Here is a 16,855-nt window from a genome sequence, read left to right as displayed (position 1 = left end):
TCCATCTCTATAGAACTATATACTGCCTGGAAGAGTTATCCATCCTAAAAGTGTCTTGTCCCTAGACTTGACTTGCACTTGATAGTAAGTGGAAAAATAAGAATGTAGGAATTTTGCTAATAATCATTGCTATTGTGTTACATTGAACTGAGAAAAAGGTAACAATTTTTATTACCAGCTGGAACTGCAGGGTAACATGCTCATGTTGATGTTCCCCACAGAGAATTCATTTTTTGTCAGATTAATTGCACGAACAGGGCAGTTGGGTTGAGCAACTGTGTTTTGGTTGCAACACTGCTGTGTCTCGTTGCTTACCACAAATGTTGATGTTTCTAAAAGAATCAGTTCTGCTTTTATAATCTCCCAACTGCCTGTGGAGAACTGCAAAGAAACAAGGATAAAGCAATAGCTAGAACTGAGAAGGCCAAAGCTGTCCAGAGGATGAATCTGTGTAATAACAAAAATGCACTTGTAAACATTTGCCCAAAAGAAGGACTAGCATAAACACTGAAAAACTGAGAATGATTGTGAGTTGGGTGGACCAGGTCTTTTACATAGAAATCCTTATCAAATGACCATCATTATGCAGAACTCAAATTACTTGTTGCAATTATTGCAGTACAATCCCCAAGTATTATGTAAGTGAAACCTTGGGTTGATGGCAAAACAGAGTTACAGAGCTCCTGCTGTAGAAGCATGTGGCTTCTTATGGGCAGCTTTCTGAATGATAAATTGTGTTTTTTTCCCTTTAATGTAGATAAGGGCTGATTCACCAAACTGAAAAGTGCCCATTAGCTATGTTCTTGTTCTGCTGCCTATCTGAGGCTTGAGGTGAGCAACAAGCTGAAATAATATAAGTGGCAGTAGCCCAGGGACATTTCTACTTAAGTTTACCCAGATTTCCACCCTCATTTCCAAGTAGATTGCTTTGTACTTGACCTGGAATGGCCTTGGTCTTAGCTGGAGTACCAACAGAGGGAACATGTTAAAAGAATTTCACAGTGACATAATTGATTGTACACATCTAGGTCTAATGTAAGATGACATTTCCTTACTTCTGAAGCCATCCATGGCTTATATCTTAGAAAATACCTATTCTATGATCATTACCAGCATCCTTGAGTGGAGTGTTTAAACTAACTTTTATGACAGAAATAAAATATACAAAATGTTGGCAGTATGATCTCTCTTTCTCTTAACGTTTCTGAGATTTTGGGGGGAATTGGGGCTCCAGACAATGATGTCTTTCATTTATAATCATCCCTTTTTGTTCCCATTGCTAGTCTTTGCTTCTCTTTCTATTCTACAGAAGATCTGTTGAGGATGAAAAAACATAGGAGGTGGTAGATCCTGTATCAATGTGTTCATGTTACTGAAGGTATCACAATGTTAAATCTATGTTTAGGGTTGAGTTTAACTCCTTGAATAGCTTATCTGAAGTTCAGGCAACAATCTAGAGCATATTCATTGCCCCACCAGCTGCCAGGGTCTTTTTATTGGTAGCACTATGAAACACTCCTATCCAGAAGCAAGGTTATTATAATAGGACATCTCTGAATTATTCTGCGTAGGACTCTGATCATTCTATGGAAGAAGTGATACATCTCTTTTTCTGGTCATAGCAGACATTAAGAGAGCAGTGTGTCTATGATAATCTGATTGGGAGGTCTTGCTATTTGGATGAAAAATTTGAAGAAAATGTCTCCCTTCAAGAGCAGAGAGATTAAGTGTTCATATTCGATTTACATTTAGCGGACAATTAAAGAACAAAACAAGCAACGTGTTGCTAAGTGTATTTCATTCCGCTTATGACTGGGAACAGATTGTGCAACATACGTAACACTTTTCAAGCAATTATTTTGGTTTTATTTATTTAGTTTAAAATAAAAGCACAACTTGTGAAATGTCCTGTTGTTGGTTTCCAGTGTCTCAATGTTTTTTCTCTTATGGTTACTTTCTGAACTAGCAGCAGGAAGACATAATCACCCTTCCAGTGGTAGAGCAAAAGGATTACACTGGAACAGTGGATTTCTGCCAAGGAAGCAATATTTTGTTATTGGCAAGACTGGAAACAGGGTTGGAGCTGTGTCATAGCTTATTACCACCTTACCTTATGTCTTCCCTTGCATATGTATCCAATTCACAAATGGCTTCTTCCACCAACAAGAGTGCAATACTCTGGAGGAAGGCTCCAAAATATATAATAGGTTGAAATGTGTTAGGTTCATTAAGATTACCTGTTTCTTAAAAAACAGATTTGAAACCCACTCTCTCTTTTCATATTTTCTCCTTTTTTAGTGGTTGATTGTCATGTTATCTCTATATTCATTTATTCTTGCCAAGAATGTCAATAGTCATGTGAGAACAGAATTGAATCCTGCCAAAATCAAGCACTCTTAAAGATTAAGCAACTGCTCAATGCTTCTATTTAAAATCAATAGGACTGAAAAGTGTTTCACTTGGGTTGAATTATGTCCATGTTGCATTACTCATTCAGTAAACTTTAATGATCTCATTTAACCTGCTTCAGGTCAATTTTCCTTACAAATGGCCAAGTTTAAAAGCTCTAGAGTAACTTGCATGAGCCACAAGAAGACAAAATACTAATCACCAATTTCAGGGCTGCTTCTAGCACAGTTATTATCAGAACCTTTTGCCATCACTACACATGAATTAATATCTCAGAGGTCTGGAAAATTATCTTGCCTGATTAATTTTAGGTTGGCATGTCAGATAACATCAAGGAAGTCTCCATCTGCTTCATGATTTTTGTTTCCAGGGCTTGTGGGGGCGGCGCGTGTGTGCAAATTCCATTTTGTAGTTCTAGGATGTGCTTTTGCTGGCTATGAAGTGCTTTTGCATTTCCTAAGAAGCTCAGTGATATTATCTTACAAGAGCTAGGTAAGCAAGAGGGCATTGCTCCACATATTGTCTGTTCTAAATTCTATTATGATTTTTTAAAATGGCAGAATAGTTTTTCTTTGTCATGTAGTGTGTATGTATATGTTATCAAGATGAACATGAGAAATAGTGTATTTCATTCTGGCAACAGTCTGGCAAGGTATACATTCCAAGGCCCATTCCCTTCTGTCTTTCCACTGGCTAGCAAAGAAAAACTTAATTCAAGCAGACATTTGAAAACGTTCCATTTTCTGAAGAACTTTCTGTTGGATGGGCACCTCACCTTTCTTTACTGATATGTTTTCAGACCTTTAAAAGTAATTATGTACTCAAATTGTTTTTAACACTTGGATTTGGCAATTGTTTATTTAATTTGTTATTTGCCTTTCTCCTTACACAGGCATAGTTAATGAATTATATTTTGGTCCATTGTGAGCTGCCATGAATCCCACTTTTGGAGAAATGTGGAACATAAATTGAATGAATGAGATAGAGTTAAATATAACGCCACAATCAAGACCAACTTTGTAACAAAAAAGGTTCTAAACTCAGTTTATAATCTTGGCTAGTGAGTGATGTCTGGATGTTAAGTCAACACTTTCACAAATCCCATTGCTTTAACTAAAGTAATTGGGACTTGCAATTGGATATTGGCTATGGAGAATTTCCCAGTTATATATAGTTTGGTTTTAGATGGGGCTGAGAAGGAGAGGCTTGGACTTTTCTAGCCATCTTCTGTTCTCATATTATAGTCACTGAATTCCATTTTTAAACGAGACTATTAGATCTTCAGCAAACATCTAGGGTCCTTGCCTCAGCTTCTTTCCACTCTATTTCATACATGTCTTTGGGGACATTTGGTTTAGCTCAAGCTTGGTGAGATTTCGCAGGGTCTCTGTGGAAATCTTTTGGCAAGAAGTACTACATTTTGTAGCATGGCACAATACCAAGGGATGCTTAACCATATGTATATTCCAGAAAGAAAAGCTGTATCCTGTGGTGTTGGTTGGAAAGCAGGATTTTGCCCATGGCAGTTATTTGCTCTTTAGTTTTAACATAACTGTTTTAGAATGACATCTGTTCTGCATTATGTTTTGGAAATTACATATAGCTGTTTAACTGGCACAACATAATTTTGTCATAGTAAGCCTAGCAAATATATATTTTTGCTAGAGATGTGAGCTACATATCCTTCCAGAAGGACTGTGTTTCAGTGCTAGAAGAAATTGCTGACCCGAACATTTTGCTCACCGAGGTCAAGAGGAAAATGACATGATGTCCCCTTGCCACAGAAACACTCCGATGAATAGCACGTAAAGGTAATCAGGTGTTTTTGTCAGTTTAGGCAGATAATGTCATAAATGTACAATCCTGGGAAAGACAATAACTGCTAACAAAGATACTACCACCTTTCAAGTACTATGGTATGTACTCTACTATACGTCAATCTAATGGATAAGTCAATGGCAGGTTTGGGGCCCCAAACTGAGGAATTTGCTATGACCCATGAACAAATCAAGGGTAAAACCTAGGTGCATATAATGATAAATCTTTTCTTCTCTTTTTAAAAAAATGCATAGAGGTTACATACTTAGGAAAAAATATAGAGGAGAAGATCTATTTATTTGAGGGGTTACTTTTGAGGGGGGTATATCTTAAAATGTTTATATGCAAATACAGATAGGGAATGGAACATAAGTGGGGCAAAAGAAGGACAATATGGCCTAAAAAAGCAAGTGAGGGGAGAGCAGCAAGGAAGGTAACCCTCCACTATTAGGGACTCAACATTAAGGCAATGACAATAAGCAGTTATAAAAACCCTCTCTTTGGCATTGTATAGTATGGAAATAGCATTCCCACCCTATTTACCCTACACTTGCCAAACTTGGCGGAGAACTTACTCATACCTTACTTTGGAGAGGTGCTTTGCCAAGGACTTTGCCAAGGATGAAGACGGAGAAGAAAGGCATAACAGACAGCCAACCTTTACAGCTTCAGCTGCTGCTTCTCCACCACAAGCATGCAAAATGGCAGGGAGCACAGAGCTCATTGACCTGACATCATTGTCATCTGTTTCTGTTCTGACTAATAGATAAGTTGACCAAGATTTTTACAATAAAATTTCTCGACTAAGGATCTCATCAGATGGAGGTCCAGGCTTCCTTCTGCACTGTCCCATGCTTGTTAAATGAGGATACAGGTAGTCATTCGTATCCTTGGGGCTTCTTCTGAGCATGTTGCTGAGATGGAGCGGTGACGGAGCCCCACCAGAAGTAGCCCGGCATCATATGTTGGGCTCTGGTGGGCTCCGTCCTGGTTCTGTGGTTTACCAAGGCTGCTGTCAATGATAAAGGCCCACATCTCAGCAGAAGCCCATTGATAAGAGCCTTCCCTAGACTGATCCCTCTTCACCCCTGCAAGCTGCTTGTTCAAACAGTTGTGAGATTAAATCAAGCAACTGTGGAAATGCCACAATGGGATAAAATACCACTGCTTGCTTGAGCTTAATGGTGTTCTCTCTACCAGTAATCAGCTGAGAGCAATGATGAAGTACAGGAACAAATGCAAGAACAGTTGCTGACAGTGATGGCCGAGAGGCAGACTCATTGAATGAGATAGCCTATGGAAAGGTTTGCAGTTAGTATCCGCATCAGTACTGAGGCTTACATAGTTCATTGTATGTCAAGCACAATGTTAAGGCTCTAAATGAAGTTTGCTATAAGCCTTTTTCATTTACGGTATGTGTTATATCAGTACACAAGGAGAAAGAGAATTAGCTTCATTCGGGTCAACAAACTGATGGGCTCCATTTTTGCTATTTGTGTAGGCTGACTGTGAGAACTGAAGCCTTGTTTCAGTGTCACCCTCCATGCATAGAAAGGCAACAGAACTAGAGAGAGAGAGAGGTTGGTCAGGTATGTCTTCCCTTGCATATGTATCCAATGCATTTCAAAAATGACTGAAGAAGATTCTTGACTATTTCTTCTTCATTGCAAACTTCATTGACTTCATGGTCTTCTGCCTCAGAGAAATTTTGATTGCCAGTACCTACAATGACTATCAAAAGTTAGTTTACTGGGTTATAGATCCCAGGTTCCCAGGGGATATGCTGACTGATGAATTCTGGCAGCTGTCATCCAAAAACCTATTTTTCCCAAGCTCTGGCCAGCTAGTGCTAGCAGGTAAGATAGAAGTTCAACAATTTAATTGGGATGAATAATCAAGATTCATTCACTGAATCACTAGCAGGTGGGCATAACTTCCTTCAGATATGGAGTAGTAACAGTTTCTTGCCAGCTGTAAAGGGAGGAACAGAGCCAAGGTTATTATGGAAGCTCTGGAAGGTGAGGAGAACTAACCTGATATTCATTTCTCTAATCAGAGAAGATAAAGAATATTCCAGCCTAAAATGTACGAGTGAGCCAAAGAATTAAGTCAGAGCTTAATGAAGAATCTAGTCACTGCTTCCTTAAGGTGTTGCTAAGAATGTTCCATAAAACATGTTAGCAAAGGCTGTTATGTACAGAAAAGAGAAAGGCCTTTAAACTTTGGAGCCACAGAAATCCACTTTAGAGCTACAGAAATCCAGGACCACTGTATTGTGCTGTTGCATGTTTTTAACTTAACCTTAATCATGTTTATTTAAATTGTGAAACAGAGAGCCTTTATCATATTGAAGGAGGATGTGCAAGTGAGCCATGGTTTTACACTTCCTCCTGTTGTTAACTCCAGAGTAGAGTTCAAAGGGATGAACCATCCCTGCCTTGGGAGTACTCACAACTTCCCTTTGGGTTTGTGAGGAAATTATATGACTCAAGTGCCTTACGTCAACCATTCTGATAACAGATGAAAGCACCTCAATTTGTATGTTTTCCAACAGTTTAAAGAAAGCGAGTGTGTCTGTTAACACTTCCATAGAAATCAAATAAATCTGTACAGGGCAATTTCTCTAAAAAAGTGGCTTTTAAAAATATGTCCTTTGACAAAATGAAGTCACACATTTATTGTCTGTGTTTCCTCAATTGTACTCACAAATTTCTTTTTATTTCCATCTATTTCTCTTCCAAATTCTCTTAAACAGTCATACTTGCAAATGACAGCATAATTTCCCAGTTCTCAAAGTATTGAAGTCCCAAGACAATGCTGTGCTTTTGTGGGTCTTTGGGTGAGGGAGGGCAATTGTCAGGGCAAGCGGCACAGAAAAAGAAAAAAGTTTGATTTTTGGATGTGAAGTGGTATACCAGGTGGCCTGGGTACCCATCTCTAGTCAGTCCCAGGGTCCATTGGCCCAATGCAAAGGTGTTTGCACATGTGTTGCATTGTCAGTGAACTAAAGAACTGGGAGTGATTCAAGTGGAATAGGAAACACTTGGGCTTGCTGTGTCATTTGAAGTCACTGGAACATAAGCATCATTAGTTATATTGACTTTTTGTTGTACAGAGACTGGGAAAAGACTTCCTTGTTGGCTAACACTTGAGTCTTTCAGTAGACCCTACAACAACATGTAACTTAGAAAAATATCTCATGTCATATGTACTGTATGGCAAGCAATGTAGAATGCAAGTTCTAGCAGAAATGTTGGCATGAGTGTGACACATATTTCCCCCATTTCATGGTTGTCATATTATCTGTATAGCCTGGGTTTATCTTGCTTATAGACTAATTTACCGATATTCCCATCATGTCTGTTTTTTTCCATCACTTTGGTACAAAGAAATCTGGTTGTCCTTCCAATCGTTTGACATCACAAAGGTAACTTCCTTGTCTGTGGGTTAAAATCTCACCCTAATTCTACCAAGATATTTGCATGGAATTGTTATTTGGGTGAGTCCTGGCTATTCTGATGCAGGCTTCAAAATATCTTGGGCAAACCTTGAGCATCCTCAGCAAATATTCTTAGGTTTCAGACTGCCTTTAAAAAAGGTAAAGGTTTTCCCCTGATGATAAGTCTAATCATGACCGACTCTGGGGTTTGTTGCTCATCTCCATTTCTAAGCCGAAGAGCCCGCGTTGTCCGTAGACACCTCCAAGGTCATGTGGCCGGTATGACTGCATGGAGCACCGTTACCTTCCCACCGGAGCTGTACCTATTGATCTACTCACATTTGCATGTTTTCGAACTGCTAGGTTGGCAGGAGCTGGGGCTAACAGCGGGCGCTCATTCCGCTCCCAGGATTTGAACCTGGCACCTTTTGGTCCGCAAGTTCAGCAGCTCAGCGCTTTAACGCACTGTGCCACCAGGGGCCCCTTCAGACTGCCTAGCATTTTGAATAAAATTATCTACCCACCCAGAGACCAATAATCTTTTCATTTCTCACAAAGCTGGAACAACAGAAAAGAAGAAGAAGTGGAGGGGTGATAAAAAAGTATAGAAATAAAAGGAAGTAGAATGAGGTGAACTGTGCAGCTTTCTCCTATAAACAGTCTGAATACCCTTTAATATTGATCGGAGAAATGGGAATAATTTACATTGACTTGATAATAGAACACATAAGTAAGCATGTAGATTATTCTTACAAAACAAAGGAAAGAACATGAAAGAACCACAGGTGATATCTAACCTTGAAAGTTATGGGCCCTGTAAAGTGAAATTATCATTCATAGCCCATAATCATTTTCAGGGGCAGAAGAGCCTGCAGTGTTTCTTTCATTGCTTCTCAGTTCTTTAGCAAGGACACTTTACATCAGCACTATCCCCCAAAGCATCTCAAGTATGTAGTCTTCTGCATTCATGCCTCTTACTGTTCTCTTGGCATCTTAGTGTGATACTTCTTTGTCCCAGTGGTTCCTTGCTAATGTTAGAAGGGAGAGTGGTAATCTAATTAAACTCTGAAATATCAGGATGCTAAGAGAAGCACACTTTACCCCTGCAGGGCCATCACAGTTAAGACTTTTTTATTAGGAAAAATAGGAAAGTGAATGTTTAATAAGTAAATAAGTAAACATCATTCACATGGAATGCATTCTTGATTTTACAATGAAAACAGGAAACTGACATATTAGTGAAATGAATGACTTTCACCAGACTTAACCATATTGTTGCCCTGAGGCCCAGAACATCCCTTTAAGGATATATTTTGTTGGATATGAGTAGGTAAGACTGCAGATTTTGGTTCCATGGGTCATACTGTAATCAAAATTCTAGTTCTAACCAAGTAAGGACCTCATCACATTGAGGTCCTCAAGTCAGGAGGCAGTTGGGTATCTGTGAGGCAGCAGGGCAAATCCAGTGGGCAGCAGAGGAAATTGTCATCCAGCTCCTCGCATCACCCACATCACCCCCTTCTCCACCATGTGGGGGAAATCATCACTGCCTGGTTTCCTCCCATGCTTTCCACAGCTTACCTAATGAGAACATGGGTAACTACTTGCATTCTCAGGAATCTGTCCTAGGACACTTCCAGGATGGAGTCAGGACAGAGGCCTGCCAGAAGTAGCCTCGTATCATGTGATGGGCTCCGTTGGGTTCCATCCTGGAAGCCTTCTAGGATGGAGCCCAAGCTTCATGTGATGAAGAGAGTGATGCAAAAAGTCATGCTTGTTCTCATTCTCCCTAAAAGAAAAGGCAATATGTCAAAGGAGAGTGTGAGGTTTCAGGACATTTGTAAATATGTTACTGAATGCACACTGAAGGAAATAATGTAAAATATTATTAAGTATTCTATGTATTGATTTTAGCAATTTTAAAGAAAGTGGTCTATTGGGAAAAGGTGAAACCATGGCATGATGGAGATAACTAGTGATTGGCTAGTTTGAATGTGTATTTATCAGTTACAATCAATTAGATACATGTTAAAGTGCTAGAGGAGGGCAGCCATCAAAATAGTCAGGTTTAGTTAGGATTAAGTTTGTGATTTCAGTCTGCGAGAGAGAGAGAGAGAGAGAAAGGAAATAGGTCAGTTAGTATAGTAAAGAAGAGTTAGTATAGTTCATTAGAGAATGGAATCTGTCACTGGAACTAAACTATAAAATCAGTGCCATCTGACACTGTTTTATCTGCCATTGCTTGATGCTATGGAGACCTGGTATTTGTAGTTTGATGAGGCACCAGCACTGTTTGGTGAAGATGAAAACTTGTGAAAACTATAAGACACAAGAACAACAACAAAGCCCGAGAGGTTAAAGGCAAATACAGTGGTGTCTGTGATAGAGTGGATACACAAATGTGGTTTCTATCTTTAAAGACTGAGTTTGGGTTTGGAAATAAACCAGTTCTGCAAGCTGTTTTGTGCAAAACACAATCTGTACATGAATTGTCTTTGGTAGATTGTCATATTTGTTATCAGTTAGTTCCCAATCAATAAGATATATATTTAAAATGCATCACGTTCTATCAAGAATAGCTTGAAAGGAAAGCTTTTAGTGAACTGTTTTAGCAACATCAAAAAGTATCCTATGTTTTGGTAAATTTTGGATGAGTTAACAAAACGAAGCAGAAGTGTAGGGTCAAGTCAATGCTTCATGACAATGGAATGGATTGCCCTCAGTGATACTATCACGCAGTGAAACATGTCTGGCTTCTTTTCATCCCATTGGTTGTGGTCCTTCTTTAGATGAGACACTATGATATTGCTACTATAAGACTATTATATAATTCGATGTAGTAATTCCTCATGCAGTTATTCTGAGGAAGAAAAGGATCCAGGAATATTGAATATATTTGGATTGAATGAGCAGCAGATTAGGAAATCAGTGACCACCTACAATTTATCAGATTGTTATTTTCTCCTATAGTTGTGGATGTTAGAATGTTGCTAAACCTAAAGAATGATTAATTTTGATTATTTCATGTAAATGTAAATGTAAACACTTTGCAATACAATATGATCTTTCATTGTATATACAATCAGTCCCCAAGTTACAAACATCCGACTTACAAATGGCTCCTAGTTAAGAACTGGGGTGAGACAACAGGAAGTGGCAGAAATCTACCCCATGGAAGGGAAATTCACTCTAGAAAGAGTTATCATGGGGGAAAAGGTGTCTCCACTAAAGCTTTCTCACAAGTCCTTGTTGCACAAGTCAAATTTTTCAAAATCCAATTATCATAGGGATAGAAGTTTTGAAATCTTCTGAAAAGGACATAGACAACAAAACAGAAAGGCCATGCTGGCTTTATAGTGCCTCTATTTATTTGTCTCTGTGTTTCACTTCTCCCACATATTGCTGTAACATATTTCCCACATTATTATTGATGGAAAGACCAATGAAATTTTTGGCTCACCTCATTCTAAGCAATATAAGTTTTTGTATGAAAAATCAGCTAAAATGCTTTTTGTTTTACAATTAGGATGCCAGAATGATCAATAACAAAATCACAGCTACATTGAAAAGACACTATTATTATTTAATGACAAACTCTGAATTAAAAGCTGAGGTTGCAAGTCTACAAAATCTTCAAAGCAGTTCTGAGGAGAGAATCCTAGAGTTAACTTCAAGACACACAACAGACCAGGGAGCTGAAAAATAGTGCCAAGTTAAAGTACAGTAAAGCCAGACTGGTTGTATGCAGAGTAAACACTTTTTGGTGACCCTGACCCAAACAAAAATGCAGAATAAAGTCATAGAGCAAGATCAAAACACATAGACGCAGGAAAGAGATAAGGCAGCTAAATTATCACATAACACTAGGCAAGCAGGCACATGACAGAAAACCAAGGTCCAACTGACCAGATTTGAAAAGATTGTCTGGATTATTCATACTCATTGCCTTGTATGAAACAAGGGGACACTATTAGTAATACAGATTTAGTATCTCTTATCCAAAATACTTGGAACCAGATTATTTGGATTTTGGAATACTTACATATAAAATAACGAGGTATCTTGGTGAGGGGACCCAAGTCTAAACATAATGTTTACTTCTGTTTCATATACAGTTTATGCACATGAGCTGAAAGTAATTTTATTGACAATAGTTTTAATAATTGTGTAAATGAAATGAAGTTTATAGACACTGAGCCATTAGCAAGGAAAAGTATCAATATCTCAGCCATTCATGTGGACAATCAGAGGCGGTTCAACTGTCAGGCAATGTAGTCATTTGCCTGTGGCGCCACCTTCCTGGGGGCACCCTCAAGCCCCCCCAGGAGGATGGCACCACTCCCCCGCCTCCTTCCCCTTCAGCTGGGGCCTTCCCTCCGCGAGGGAAGTCCCAGGCAGGCTGCAGCAGCACGAGCAGCCAGGCGGGGGGCGGGGCCATCCCACGAGGGAGGCAGGGCCAGCCCATGTAGGAGGTGGGGCTAGGCTGAGTGGGGGGTGGCCCTGTGCGACCAGGCCCGGGCCTTCCCTCCACGAGGGAAGTCCCAGGCAGTCTGCAGCAGCAAGAGCAGCCAGGCGGGGGCGGGGCCAGCCCACACGGGAGGCGGGGCCAGCCCATGTAGGAGGCGGGGCTAGGCTGAGTGGGGGGTGGCCCCATGCGACCAGGCCCGGGCCTTCCCTCCGCAAGGGAAGGCCCAGGCAGGCTGCAGCAGCAAGAGCAGCCAGGCGGGGGCGGGGCCAGCCCACGCGGGAGGCGGGGCCAGCCCAAGTAGGAGGCGGGGCTAGGCTGAGTGGGGGGTGGCCCCGTGCGACCAGGCCCGGGCCTTCCCTCCACAAGGGAAGGCCCAGGCAGGCTGCAACAGCAAGGCCAGCCCAGGCGGGGGGGCGGGGCCAGGCCGCACGGGGGCGGGGCCAGGCTGGTTGGGCAGCCCCGCCTCCCGCTTGACCCCGCCTCCCGCCCTGCACAGCAGTGATATCTGTTGTGGGGCATGCTGTTGTGGTGTTGATTGTCCTCCTCCTTACTAGCCATATATTGGCCTGAAGAATATTCCCTAAAAAAGAAAGGAAGAAACTTTACAGCTCCGTGGATGCACTAAGCTTTTGGTATGAATTTTCCCTTTAAATTAAATGTAAAGTAAAGTAAAAGTAAAGGAAATAACATTTTGTGGAACTTTCCACTCATATATGGCATTGCCTCATTAGAAAAGTGTTCAAAGTACAGCTGTACCTCCCACTTGTAAAATAAACACAGTAGGAAAAGTGTTTCAGTACTGTGCTTCAGTACTTTGACTATCTTGAGGTTGGAGAAGCAGGGAAGCAGGAGCCCTCCTTTCTGAGACTGACCCCAATCACTAGGTTTTGTCTCTGTCTTGATACTGGGAGCTGTCGTTGGATGCCTTCAAGTCATTTCTGACTTCTGGCAACCCTGAGACCAACCTGTCCAAATCCTGGCTGATTCCTGCCTAGAGGAATCCTTTGTTGGGAGGTGTTAACAAAGGATTCCTCCAGCCAGCTACCAGCCAGGCCTTGAAACTGCTGGCCATAAGCTAATCAAGGTGGCAAACTGCAACATTTACAGTACCTCAAGCAGACAAGGGTTCTTTCTCCCACCCTGGACATAAATAAACCTCACTTACTGATTGATTCTTGTCTTGAATCCCCCTGCTTTTTTAATCTAGCTCTTTGTTTACTGTTTTGATTTTAGAGTTTTCAAATACTGGTTTCCAGATTTTGTTCATTTTCATCATGGTTTCCTCCTTTCTGTTGAAATTGTCCACATGCTTGTGGATTTCAAGAGAAACCAAGAGAAGGAATGCTCTACGGAGGTATTAGAGAGAGTAGGAAGAGACCCAGAAAGGCCATTTAGTCCAACCCCCTCCTGCTTCCATGCAGGAAAAAGCACAATAAAAGCCACAGCAAGTGGCAACCCAGTAGTTTTCCATGTATCCCTCTACACTACCTTATTTAGATTTTAAAGAAACATCTAGAAGCAGAATGATACTATTGCTATATTCATTTTCCCCCAAATGGTGCATAATAGAGTTCAACTAAAGCCCCATCTACACTTTCATATAATCCAGTTTCAAAATGCAGGTTAACTTCATTGAACTAGATTACTGAGTCTATTCTGTCGTATAATCCAGATCAATGCAGTTAATCTGCATTCTGAAACTGAATTATGTGGCAGTGTAGATGGGCCTTTAGACAAAAGAGAACACTTAAAAGAATGACAAAACTGAATATGGAATATACAACAATATCACATTCCTGTGAATAGAATACAGTATTCCCTCACTTGATTAGCATTTGATAGCCTGTTGCTGCTTCAAAGCCTGGCTGATTCCTGCCTAGAGGAATCCTTTGTTGGGAGGTGTTAACAAAGGATTCCTCCAGGCAGCTACCAGCCAGGCCTTGAAACTGCTGGCCATATGCTAATCAAGGTGGCAAACTGCAACATTCACAGTACCTCAAGCAGACCAGAGTTCTTTCTCCCGTGTGTGTGTGTGTGTGTATGTTTGTATACACACATGCATATATACATATATACATACATACAATATAATTTACAATAATATATAATATTATAATATATTGTATATGCATATAATATTAATAATATTATGTTGTAAAAATATAATACTAATAATACAATATAATAATATTAATTATATATTATATATTAAATGTAATATTATTAATATTACAATATATATCTATAGTACAATATGGTAATTTATTGCCAGTCTTGTGCTATGCTAATAATATTTAATTTAATTTAATTAATATAATATTAAATTTAATTTGTAAGCCGCTCTGAGTCCCCATCGGGGTGAGAAGGGCGGGATATAAATGTATTAAATAAATAAATAAATATGTGGGTGATCTGATTTGATAATCTGGATTATATGGCAGTGTAGAAAGGGCCTTGAGGCCTTCCACACAGCCATATAACCCAGAATATCAAGGCAGAAAATCCCACAATATCTGCTTTGAATTGGAATATATGGCAGTGTAGACTCAGATAACCTAGGTTGCTTCCATGCAGCCATATAACCCAGAATATCAAGACAGAAAATCCCCCAGTGTCTGCTTTGGACTGGGTTACCTGAGTCCACATTGCCATATATCCCAGTTCAAAGCAGAAAATGTGGAATTTTATTCAGCTGTGTGGAAGGGGCCTTAGGGAAAAATGATCCTTGCAGTCATAATCTAGTGCAAGTGGTGAGCATGGTCCCAGGATCTCATTCTAGGTTTTGAAATCTTCACTGCCAGATAATCTAGGATAAGCAGATAATCTGGGATCAGATCCTGGGATATAGGCTAATGTAGGTGAAGGTCCTGGAGGAGGAATATGTGTGTGTGTGTGTGTGTGTATGTATATGTGTATATATAGGGAGCTCCCAGTGGTGCAGCGGGTTAAACCACTGAGCTGCTGAACTTGCTGACCGAAAGGTTGCAGGTTCAGATCTGGGGAGCGGAGTGAGCACTCGCTGTTAACCTCAGCTTCTGCCAGCCTAGCAATTTGAAAACATGCAAATGTGAGTAGATCAATAGGTACTTCTCTGGCAGGAAGGTAACGGCCACCACCGCCGCCACCTTCAGGTCAGCAACTTAATAATTTGTTGGCTGATCGAATTTGGGGAGCAGGGTGAGCTTCTGCTGTTAGCCCCAGCTTCTGCCAACCTAGTAGTTCAGTGATTGGTTTGGGGGGGGCGCCAAAATTTCTGTTTGCCTACACTAGAAAATTACCTTGGACCGTCTCTGCATCTTACACAACCATTAGAGATTTATGGCCTGGAAATTTGCCTGTCTCTGTATCCTCCCTGCTTCTGAAGAAGTAGATTCAAGTCTGTGAAAGCTGATGCTATCCACTTCTTGTTTGGAGTGCTATTCTGAGCACCATATTCAAAAGAGATATTGATAAGCTGGAAGTTGTCTGGAGACCAGGACCAATGAGGAGCGTCTTAAAGAACTGAGCATACTTAGCTTGCAGAAGAGAAAGTTGAGAGGAGACATGATAGCCATGTATAAATATGTGGAAGGGTGTCATAAGGAAGAGGGAGCAGACTTGTTTTCTGCTACCTTTGAAACTAGGACTAGGAGCAATGGGTTCAAATTACAGGAAAGGAGATTTCACCTGAACATTAGGAAGAACTTCCTGACCATACGAGCTGTTCAACAGTGGAACTCTCTGCCTCGGACGGCCTTTATTTATTTATTTATTTGCTCCAGTTCTACCTCACCTTTCTCTACCTCAAATAGGACTCAAGGCAGCTTACATTGAGGCAATTATTCAATGCCTTAAAACATATAATACAGACATTAAAATTAAATTAGATTAAAAACAGAAATATTAAACATTTAAAAACATTACATTACATTATAATCATGCCATCCATAGTCATAGTCCAGGCCTTTCCATAGTCAATTCCATATTTTCCAGATCTGTCATTGCACTCCCCTATTCACTAAAAGCCTGCTCCCACAGCCAAGTTTTTATCTTTCTTCTAAAGGCTAGGAGAGAGGGGGCTGAGCTAATGTAACTGGGGAGGGAGTTTCATAGCCGAGGAGCCACCACTGAGAAGGCCCTGTCTCTCGTTCCTACCAGTCCCTGTGAAGGAGGCGGGACTGTGAGCAGGTCCTCCCCGGACAATCTTAATTTCCAAGGTGATTCATAGGGAGAGATGCATTCGGACAGGTAAGCTGGGCCAGAACTGTTTAGGCCTCCCACACAGGCAGAGCCGGTCCAACAATGAGGTGAATTAAGCGGTCGCTTTGGGCACCAATCATACAGGGGCGCAGTCGAGACTGCTTTTTCTGTTGATTTGTTGTAAAACATGATGTTTTGGTGCTTAATTTGTAAAATCTTAATGTAATTTGATGTTTAATAGGCTTTTCCTTAATCCCTCCTTATTATCCAACATTTTCGCTTATTCAATGCTTTTATTTTTCAGTGATTGTTTTTTTTTGGGGGGGGTGCCAAAATTCTGTTCGCCTACACTTGAAAAATATCTAGGGCCGGCTCTGTGGACAATTTTGGATTTTGGAATATGTTGGGTTTCAGAATTCCAGACAACGGATACTCAATTTGTAATTTTAGAATCTGCCAATAAGTGAAGAGCACTAACCCTAAAAGTGGAGAGGGGATAGCCTTTTGCAATGGCAAAGTTCTATATAAAGGCAAAAAAATTG

Source organism: Anolis carolinensis, chromosome 5, assembly GCF_035594765.1.
Source record: "Anolis carolinensis isolate JA03-04 chromosome 5, rAnoCar3.1.pri, whole genome shotgun sequence".
In the NCBI taxonomy this organism is placed as follows: Eukaryota; Metazoa; Chordata; class Lepidosauria; order Squamata; family Dactyloidae; genus Anolis; species Anolis carolinensis.
This window is presented reverse-complemented; position numbering follows the sequence as displayed.